Source organism: Cherax quadricarinatus, chromosome 68 (genome assembly GCF_038502225.1).
Source record: "Cherax quadricarinatus isolate ZL_2023a chromosome 68, ASM3850222v1, whole genome shotgun sequence".
In the NCBI taxonomy this organism is placed as follows: domain Eukaryota; kingdom Metazoa; phylum Arthropoda; class Malacostraca; order Decapoda; family Parastacidae; genus Cherax; species Cherax quadricarinatus.
Window position 1 is genome coordinate 19,215,427 of NC_091359.1, and position 11,035 is coordinate 19,226,461.

Below are 11,035 nucleotides of genomic sequence, written 5' to 3' on the forward strand. Positions count from 1 at the left end.
TCTGCTCCCTCTCTAAGGACCCACGGAGAGATGTCTGGTCCCACCGCCTTTAAGGTAACAAGTTCTTTTAGCAGCTTCTTCACCTCCTCATCGGTTGTGTGTATTTCATCCAGCACTTGTTGATGAACCCTCCTGTTCTGACTTCCCGGAGTTCTTTCTGTGTATGTATGTATGTGTGTGTGTGTGTGTGTGTGTGTGTGTGTGTGTGTGTGTGTGTGTGTGTGTGTGTGTGTGTGTGTGTGTGTGTGTGTGTGTGTGTATGTGAGTGTGTGTGTGTGTATGTGAGTATGTGTGTGTGTATGTGAGTGTGTGTATGTGTATGTGAGTGTGTGTGTGTGTACTCACCTATTTACCTATTTGTGGTAGCAGAGGTCGAGCCACAGCTCCTGGACCCGCCTCTTCACTGATCGCTACTGGGTTCTCTCTCTCCCTGCTCCATGAGCTTTATCATACCTCGTCTTAAAACTATGTATGGTTCCTGCCTCCACTACGTCATTTGCCAGACTATTCCACTTCCTGACAACTCTATGACTAAAGAAATACTTCCTAACATCCCTGTGACTCATCTGAGTCTTTAACTTCCAACTGTGACCCTTTGCTGCTGTGTCGCATCTCTGGAACATCTTGTCTCTGTCCACCTTGTCAATTTCTCTCAGTATTTTATATTTCGTTGTCATGTCCTCCCCCCTATTCTTCCTGTCCTCCATTGTCGTTACGTCGATTTCCCTTATTCTCTTCTCGAAGGACATGCCCCTTATCTCAGGAACTAGTCTTGTTGCAAACTTTTGCACTTCCTTTGATTTCCTTATGTGCTTGACCAGGTGTGGATTCCAAACTGGTGTTGCATACTCCAATATGGACCTGACGTACACGGTGTACAGTCTTGAACGATTCCTTACTGAGGTATCTGAACACTATTCTCAGGTTTGCCAGGCGCCCATATGCTGCAGCATTTATCTGGTTGATGTGACCCTCAGGAGATGTACTCGGTATTATACTCACCCAAATATCCCTTTCCCTGAGTGAGGATTGCAGTCTTTGGCCACCTAGCTTTTACTCTGTCTGCGGTCTTCTTTGCCCTTCCCCGATCTTCATGACTTTGCATTTGGTAGGGTTAAATTTCAGAAGTCAGTTTTTGGACCAGGCTTGCAGCCTGTCCAGGTCTCTTTGTAGTCCTGCCTGGTCCTCATCCGATATAATTCTCCCCATTAACTTCACATCATTTGCAAACAGGGACACTTCTGAGTCTATTCCTTCCGTCATGTCATTTACGTATTCCAAGAATAGCACTGGTTCTAGGGCTGCCCCTGTGGAACCCCGCTCCTCACAGGCGCCCACTCTGGCACCTCATCACGTACTATGATTCGTTGTTGCCTCCCTGTCAGGTATTCTCTGACCCACTGCAGTGCCTTTCTTGTTACGCATTCCTGATCCACTAGCTTTTGCACTAATCTCTTGTGAGGAACTGTGTCAAAGGCCTTCTTGAAATCCAAGAAAATGTAGTTTGCCCACCCCTCTATCTCGTGTCTTAATTCCATCACCTTGTCATAAAACTCCAGTAGGTTTGTGACACAGGATTTCCCTTCCCTGAAACCGTGCTGATTGTCATTTATAAGTTTGTTCCTTTCTAAGTGTTCCACCACTCTCCCCCTGATAATCTTCTCCATGACTTTGCATTCTATACACATCAGTGACTCTGGTCTGTAGTTAGTGCCTTGTATCTGTCTCCTTTCTCAAAAATGGGGACTACATTTGCCGTTTTCCATTCCTCAGGTAGTTCCCCAGTTTCAATGGATGTGTTGAAGATTGTTGTTAGTGGCACACACAGTGTCTCTGCTCCCTCTCTAAGGACCCACGGAGAGATGTCTGGTCCCACCGCCTTTAAGGTAACAAGTTCTTTTAGCAGCTTCTTCACCTCCTCATCGGTTGTGTGTATTTCATCCAGCACTTGTTAATGAACCCTCCTGTTCTGACTTCCCGGAGTTCTTTCTGTGTATGTATGTATGTGTGTGTGTGTGTGTGTGTGTGTGTGTGTGTGTGTGTGTGTGTGTGTGTGTGTGTGTGTGTGTGTGTGTGTGTGTGTGTGTATGTGTGTATGTGTGTGTTCACGCGTTCACACATTGGGATACTAAACCACTTGTTGTGCTACGAAGAAGCGGTAAACCCGGGTGGGTGATAGTAAGGAGGAGTGTGTACTCGATCCTCCTGCCACTCAACACAACACACAACGGAAGTCAAACGGCCTAACCCTAGGAATAGAAGTTTTAATTTTAGCTATCTTCCCGTTTGTCTGTATGCGCGTTTTACAACCTCGCCGTCCCTGTTATCTGTTTAATGTCCTCCTTTCCTGTTATCTCCGTTATCCGTTTCCCCTTCGCCTGACTGACTCCACGTGCAATACTCTTCCATTTGTCCGCAAAAATCAAATGGATTTTCCCGCAGCCCAAGAATCTTTATCTCTGAGTTTGACCTGCTACCCTTGTTTCACCCCAAGAACATGGCGGGGGGTGAAGGTGACATACCCAGGAACATGACGGGGGGAGGGGGAGGAGGAAGAGGAGGGAGGGGAGGGCAGGGGGAGGAGGAAGAGGAGGAGGTGGGAGGGGGAGGAGGGGGAGGAGGGGAAGGGTAGGAAGAAGAGGAGAGGAGAGGGGAAGGAGGAATAGGAGGAGGGAGGGGAGGAGGAAGAGGAGGAGGGGGAGGAAGAAGAGGTGGAGGATGAGGAGGAGGAGGAGGAGGAGGAGGGAGAGGAGGAAGAGGAGTAGGAGGGGGAGGGGAGGAAGAAGAGGAGGAGGGGGAGGGGCAAAAGGAAGAGGAGGAGGGGAAGGGGAGTGGGAGCAGGAAGAGGAGGAGGGGGAAAGAAGGAAGAAGAGAAGGAGAGGGGAGGGGAAGGAGGAAGAGGAGGAGGGGAGGAGGAGGAGGAGGAGGAAAAGGAGGAGGAGGAGGAGGGAGGGGGAGGAGGAAGAGGAGGGGAAGGGGGTTATATGTCAACCCACTCCCCCCTCTCCTCCCCCCCTGGCTACCTTCAAGAGGGATCCAGACAGATACCTCAAGTCAGTACGGGCTGTGGTTCGTACGTTGTACATGAATGGTTCACAGTACCCACAAGATACTGAAAAATAAGACATATACAACATCTACGTATCTTCATTGTAGACGTTTCGCCCTCCAGTGGCTTTATCAATACAAATTCAAGTACATAATTGGAAGGCAGTAGAATTGTATACAAAAGATGAGGTAATCATTCCCTCAGCCTCGGAGTTGGTGTGAAGAGCACCGTAGTTGTGAAGATTCTGGAGCACAAGCAAGAAGGCTGGTGCTTATATACTGGCGACAGGTGGAAAGAGGACGGGTAGCAGACGAGGGTATAGTCACTGGTAAGCGGGACTTTCCAGTGGAAGTAGGTCATACCCGAGGCACGGGTTAGTAGTGGTAGTTGTAGTAGTAGTAGTAGTAGTAGTAGTAGTAGTAGTAGTAGTAGTAGTAGTAGTAGTAGTAGTAGTAGTAGTAGTAGTAGTAGTAGTAGTAGTAATAGTAGCAGCCGTGAAGGTTATGTAAATGTCCTCTGAGCCAAGATTCCATGATGCTGCAGTGTCCGACATGATGATGTCTGTCTTCCAATTATATTCTTGAATTTGTATTAATAAAGTCACTGGATGGCGAAACGTCTACAGCAAAGATACCCAGATGTTGTATATGTCCAATGGTTCGTACGTTGGACTACGTGCGGCCAGCAGTAACAGCCTGGTTGATCAGACCCTGATCCACCGTGAGACCTGGTCAAGGACTGAGCCGCGGGGGCGTCGACCCCCGGAACACCCTCTAGGAATGTTGAAAATTATGTAAAATACCGACAAGTCGAAGATAAAGACTCATGTGTAACAGTTGGGTATCTTTATTGTTGGAACGTTTCGCCTACACAGTAGACTTCTTCAGTCAAATACAGTCAGCAGATGTAGTACTGAAGTACAGATGATGTCATCAGTCCCTCAACCTTGGAAAAATATAGATGGACCCAACCGGTCATATGAGGGATCGCAAGTTCTCGGCTGGTACGAGGAGTGGACTTGCGATCCCTCATACGATTGTCTGGCGTGTAAGGCGACGTTTAATCATGAAGCCACACCGGTTGGGTCCACCTCAAATGCTACACCCTGTAGTATTTGAGGCGGTCAGTCCCTCAGCCTGAGAGACTGACCACCTCATATCTCCAAAGTTGATTGATGGACTGATTACGTCAGTTTTACTTCCCTACTACACCTGCTGCCTCTGTATTTGACTATATATTTATTACAAACACATGTGTAGACTGTTGGTCTGCACACCTGCCATAGCATAATAACCAATCAGGAATAAGCAAGAAGACAGCAGAGAGAATAAATAATTATATTTTCTTTAACAAAATAAGCTGGTAATTACATCACCTGGAGTTTACCTGGAGAGAGTTCCGGGGGTCAACGCCCCCGCGGCCCGGTCTGTGACCAGGCATTGCATATAGCCTATGTACAGTATTTACAGCTATTGTACAATGAGGCAAAAATACAAGTACAGGACGTGGTGAGAACCACAGCGACCAGCAGTGAAGGTAAGTCTGCCATAGTTGGTTCACCAATGTACCATATCGCTTCATAGCTCTGGTGGGCTTCCTTGTGACTGGCTGCCTGAACCTAGGTACTAGTATAACTACGGGGCCCCTGATCGTTAAGCCCTTGGCACCTGGTTCACTGGTCGGGAGGCAGCCTATATGGGAGTGTGACATACGCCAAATAAAATGCAACATACTCCTAGCATGCCACACTGAAGAAGCCTACTGTGTAGGCGAAACGTTTCAACAATTAAGATACTCAACTATTGCACATGTGTCATAATCATCACCTTCCAGGTAGACTCCAGGTAGTGGTGAAGGTCCAGACTTCCGTACTTCCAGTACTGAGATGAACCTTCCACCCGGCAGGGGGGAGGTGCACATGAACTACGCTTAACCAGACCAAACTGACTTACCCTTCAATATTTACATAAAAACGTAAACACAAGAGAGAAAGCTTGAGGAAGGAAGGGAGGGGGAAGTTCCCCCTCCCTTCCCCTCCACTAGGTGAGCACCTCTTACGTGCAGTGCCTCTCAGTTCCAAGGCACCGAGTAATTTCGCGCATGAGTAATGAGTCTCGTGAGAGAGAAATTTGCATGTCGAGGGAATTCAAGTTACTCTTTAGGTCGTAAGTATGTCTTGAAGGTGAAGGATGTTGGAGAGAATGTTAGCCAAGGGTGTGCAGATCTTGAAAGCTTTCCAGAGAAGGAGATTGTGGCAGTGTGTTGGAGAAGTGCTGGAGATCCCTGCAGTGTGTTGGAGAAGTGCTGGAGATCCCTGCAGTGTATTGGAGAAGTGCTGGAGATCCCTGCAGTGTGTTGGAGAAGTGCTGGAGATCCCTGCAGTGTATTGGAGAAGTGCTGGAGATCCCTGCAGTGTGTTGGAGAAGTGTTGAAGACGCCTGCAGTGTGTTGGAGATCTCTGCAGTGTGTCGAGGAAGTGTTGGAGATCCTTGCAGTGTGTTGGGGAAGTATTGGAGATCCCTTCAGTGTATTGGAGAAGTGATGGAGATCTCTGCAGTGTATTGGAGAAGTGTTGAAAATCCCTGCAGTGTGTTAGAGAAGTGCTGGAGATCCCTGCAGTGTATTGGAGAAGTGCTGGAGATCCCTGCAGTGTATTAGAGAAGTGATGGAGATCCCTGCAGTGTATTGGAGAAGTGCTGGAGATCCCTGCAGTGTGTTAGAGAAGTGCTGGAGATCCCTGCAGTGTATTGGAGAAGTGCTGGAGATCCCTGCAGTGTATTAGAGAAGTGATGGAGATCCCTGCAGTGTATTGGAGAAGTGCTGGAGATCCCTGCAGTGTATTAGAGAAGTGATGGAGATCCCTGCAGTGTATTGGAGAAGTGCTGGAGATCCCTGCAGTGTATTAGAGAAGTGCTGGAGATCCCTGCAGTGTGTTGAGGAAGTGGAAATATTAACACATATGCAGTATAATGTGATCCTTTATTGACAACGTTTCACCCACACAGTGGGCTTTTTCAAGTCAAAGATCTGTTTGTGACTTGAAAAAGCCCACTGTGTGGGCGAAACGTTGTCAATAAAGGATCACATTATACTGCATATGTGTTTATATTTCCATTGTGTCGGTATTTTATACCATTTATTTCCATCGTGTTGAGGAAGTGTTGGAGATTCCTGCAGTGTGTTGGGGAAGTGTTGGAGATCCACTCAGCGTGTTGGAGATCCCTGCAGTGTGTTGAGGAAGTGTTGGCGATCCCTGCAGTGTGTTGGAGAAGTGTTGGAGATCTCTGCAGTGCGTTGGAGAAGTGTTGGAGATCCCGCAGTATGTTGGAGAAGTATTAGAGATCCCTGCAGTGTGTTGGGAAAGTGTTGGAGAGCCCTTCAGTGTGTTGGAGAAGTGTTGGAGATCCCTGCAAAGTGTTGGAGTTCCCTGGTGTGTTGGAGAAGTGTTGGAGATCTCTGCAGTGTGTTGGAGAAGTGTTGGACATCCCTGCAGTGTGTTGGAGAAGTATTGAAGATCCCTGCAGTGTGATGGAGAAGTGTTGGAGATCCCTGCAGTGTGTTGGAGAAGTGTTGGACATCCCTGCAATGTGTTGGAGATCCCTGCAGTGTGTTGGAGAAGTGTTGGAGATCCCTGCAGTGTGTTGGAGACCGCTTAAGTGTTGGGGAAGTACTGGAGAATGTTACTCTTGTCAGATAATGAGCATACCAGTGGACATTTAACACGTCAAGAGACTTTGTATAAAACTGAATAGGAAGCTCGTGAGTTCTGAATAGTTCTTGTAGAGGTGGTGATGGGGGTGGGAGAGAGAGAGTTGGTGAAGAGGTCGTGAGTAGTCGTGAGGAGCATGTGAAGGGAATGCGGAAAAAATCTTATCCTCGTTCAGGATAGCTTCAAGACTACCAGGAAGGGGCCACAGACTATTCTCTCCCATTCAGTATAGTCTCAGACTACCATGGAGTCGTCCCCAGGCCAGTGTTCCCACTCAGCAATTTGAAATAGACTAAGATTTTTTCCCCTAAAAACACCCAGATTGTCAAGAAAAATAAATAGCAATACAATAAAATTTACTGATAATTCACATTATCAACAGCCAACGTGAGATGAGAAGCTTAACATTCTCAGAGACCAACTGTGGCAGCTGTGGCTGACTAAAATATATAATATTCTTCTGAACGTGTCTCATCAGCTTCATATAACGTTATTTTTGACAGACTTCTTTGTTTCAGTTAACGATTTTCGTAACGTTGATGGCAGATGGGTCGAGTAGTTAAATGAGTCATGATTATTATTATTATTATAATCAAGGGGGAAGCGCTAAACCTGGAGGATTATATAGCGCTTGGGGGGACGGGGGATGTGGAAGGCTTAATTCGGGGAACTGGAACACAGATCCAATTCCCTAAATCAAGAGCCCCTCACCAACATCAAGGAACCTTCCTTGAGGGGAAATGAGTCATGAAACTCCATCGTTTAAGACATGAATACCGTAATACCGTAATTCGGGGAGTGCTGTGCTGTGTCTTGAGATAGGTGGAGTGATCTCCATTCGTCGTCTGAATCATCTAATTGATTTTCAGGTATCAGTTGTGAAAATTCATTGCTAATTTGGCAATCAATGGTGTTCTTGACGAGCCTTACCTAACTTAACTTAATGGTGATTTAAATGCAATCATCTGCTGGATCTAAGATCTGTAAGTCAGCAACAATTCCCTCCTAATTCAGGGCAAATCGTTTTTAGATTTGTATTCATGGTTCAGCAAGAAATTTTAAGCAGACACTTTAAATCTATACTCAGTATTTTCTCCAGGTGGCATTGACTTCACAATGTTCATACATCTTACACCTAAATATAAATCGCTTTTGTTATGAATCTGTTTATTATTTGGGTTAATTTCTCATACTTTTAAAGAAATAAGGACTTCTTACTTAATAAAAAAAAAAAACTCAAGATTCACATGGAGTCTGAAATGTTCAGACTGGAATTCAATATTCAAAGTTGTGACTTTTTGTAACACATAATTTAGAAAAAGAATCATGTGTTTGGTCCCAACATTGCTTATAGCTTCGTACACAACACTTGCTCCATTAACTTGTCATTTGTAGATTGATTTTGAAAATATAAAGGTAATGCCTCCCACTGTTCAAGAATCACTTTAAACAGATTGCCTCGAGATAACCAACGTGTTTCTGCTAGTTATGGGATTTTATCATTTACCGTATTTGTTATATCCTGCTTAGTACTAAATTCTTTTATTCTGTTACTGCTAGGCGAGAAGAAGAAATATCCTTGATGAATGTTACTAAGCATGATGGTAGTACCTTAACTACATGACTGTCACACTGCTAAACAATGACAAAAGCTTCCCAGTGTGAATATAAATGTTACGTCTTGTTTTAACAATGCTTGAGACCCACTCTTGCCCGTCCTGGTTACATAATTATCATTTCCAGAACCAACAATCTTACAATCTTATTTAATACAGTGGACCCCCGCATAACGATCACCTCCGAATGCGACCAATTATGTAAGTGTATTTATGTAAGTGCGTTTGTACGTGTATGTTTGGGGTCTGAAATGGACTAATCTACTTGACAATATTCCTTATGGGAACAAATTCGGTCAGTACTGGCACCTGAACATACTTCTGGATTGAAAAAATATCGTTAACCGGGGGTCCACTGTATATCTTTTATTACCTGATACACCTCTCCATCACGTGTTCTCCATCACGAACACATTACACTTCTGAGTGTCGAAATATGGCACAACATCTGTCAAAACTTGACATACAAGATGACTCACGAAGTCGTAATGACACGATTGTAAACAAACCATACCACGGGTGGGGTTTGAACCCGCGATCAGAGACTCTCTGATCGCGGGTTCGAACCCCACCCGTGGTATAGTTTGAGATACAAATATGTTTATACTTTCATCTGTCACCGAAAATTTTTTATTTTTGTATATATCAGCAATTTTCATCTTGTGAGATGCTCTTCCTTCTTGAATAAGATAAGATGATTCTGTCCCTCACATACTTATTTTTTTTCAATATTGTTATCATGAAAGACTTTTCTTGCATATTTCCATCAGATGATCGACCTGAGTAAATGGTAAATGATGTTTAGACATAAAAGTAGCAATAATAGTTAGGTCTACCTCAGTTACTTCCTCCTGTTGTGTAGGTTAATGTCTTCTAGCCAAAGTATCCAGCGTTACACTTGACAATATATATATATATATATATATATATATATATATATATATATATATATATATATATATATATATATATATATATATATATATATATATATATATATATATATATCCTCCATGGGGAAGTGGAACAGAATTCTTCCTCCGTAAGCCATGCGTGTTGTAGGAGGCAACTAAAATGCCGGGAGCAAGGGGCTAGTAACCTCTTCTCCTGTATATATTACTAAATGTAAAAGGAGAAACTTTCGTTTTTCCTTTTGGGCCACCCCGCCTCGGTGGGATACGGCCGGTGTGTTGAAAGAAAGATATATATATGTATATATATATGTATATATATGTATATATATATGTATATATATATGTATATATATGTATATATATATATATATATATATATATATATATATTATGCGCTAATAGCATAAATTTATTTGCATTTGTTTTCATATTGTATCAGTTACAGTAAGTATTCCCTTTCTCGCTGCACTCTTCCTGCAACCAGTCTATCTGAGGATCTTTTAACCATTCTAGTTTCAAAATTCCCTTGCACCACTTTTAAACCATCTTTTTAGGAGAGCTAGAAAGTTCACTCATTTTAAATAGCAATTTCAAAATAAAAGTAAATAAAAATAAGAGAATAAGACAGTCATGTATTAACTGGCACTTGCCGACACAGTCAACCTGCCAACACACGAGACACTCGGACGCTTCACCAGTCACTGTTTACTGTAACGTTAAGTCTGTTTGCAAGAGACACCTAAGTTCCTCCGTCTTCCAATAACATATTCATTTTTCCACTTCAATCTACCTTGTACATAATTACTATCACATTTGCTTTGTCTGTTTCGTAAGGTGAAGTCCAGGATCTTTATTTAATTCATGGTATAACTTAACAAATATTTGAGGACAACTGTGTTACAGAGGAATTCCCCCCACGTAGCTAGAACACACCTCACCCGCTGCCCCCACCACCCACTAGAACGGTCACCACCCACTGCCAGTGGAAGGAATCCTTCCCCAGCCGCTATATTGGACTCAGAAAGCCTTCCTTCCTGAATCCTAAGCACCCACAGAGGAATCCTGCACCAGTCTGATAACCTCCTCATTTCGCCCACTGGCTTACAGGAGACCATTTATTGTTACGACGTTACGCTCTTAAGTTGCTTGAAAGTTGCAAAAGAGAAAGTCTCCTTTTGCTGTTAGTGGCTTTCTATAACCACTTGTCTCACGGTGACAGTCTCACAGCCATAGTCTAACAGCCATAATCTAACTAACAACCATAGCCTAACAGCTATAGTCTAACAGTCATAGGATAACAGCCTTGGTCTAGCTAACAGCCATAGTTTAACAACTATAGCCTAATAACGATAGTCTAACAACCATAGTCTAACAGCCAGTCTAACTAACAACCATAGTCTAACAGCCAGTCTAACTAACAACCATAGTATAACAGCCAGTCTAACTAACAACCATAGTATAACAGCCAGTCTAACTAACAACCATAGTCTAACAGCCATAATCTGAAAGACATAATCTAACAACAATAGACTAATAGTCATATTCTAACAGTTATGGTCTAACTAACAGCCATAGTCTAACAGCCATAGTCTAATTAACAGCCATAATCTAACTGTAATAGTCTAACAGCCATAGTGTAAACAACATAGTCTAACTTACAACCATAGTCTAACAGCCATAGTCTAACTGTCATATTCTAAATAACAGCCATTGTCTAACAGTCTAACATACAGCCGTAGTCTAACAG

General features: G+C 43.7%; 1 protein-coding gene across 1 annotated transcript in view; it reads left to right on the top strand.

Annotated features, from left to right (window-relative positions):
- The window catches only part of LOC128697697 (uncharacterized), a 265,769-nt gene that overhangs the window by 17,851 nt on the left and 236,883 nt on the right, over nt 1-11,035 (top strand). The gene's annotated exons all lie outside the window — the stretch shown is intronic.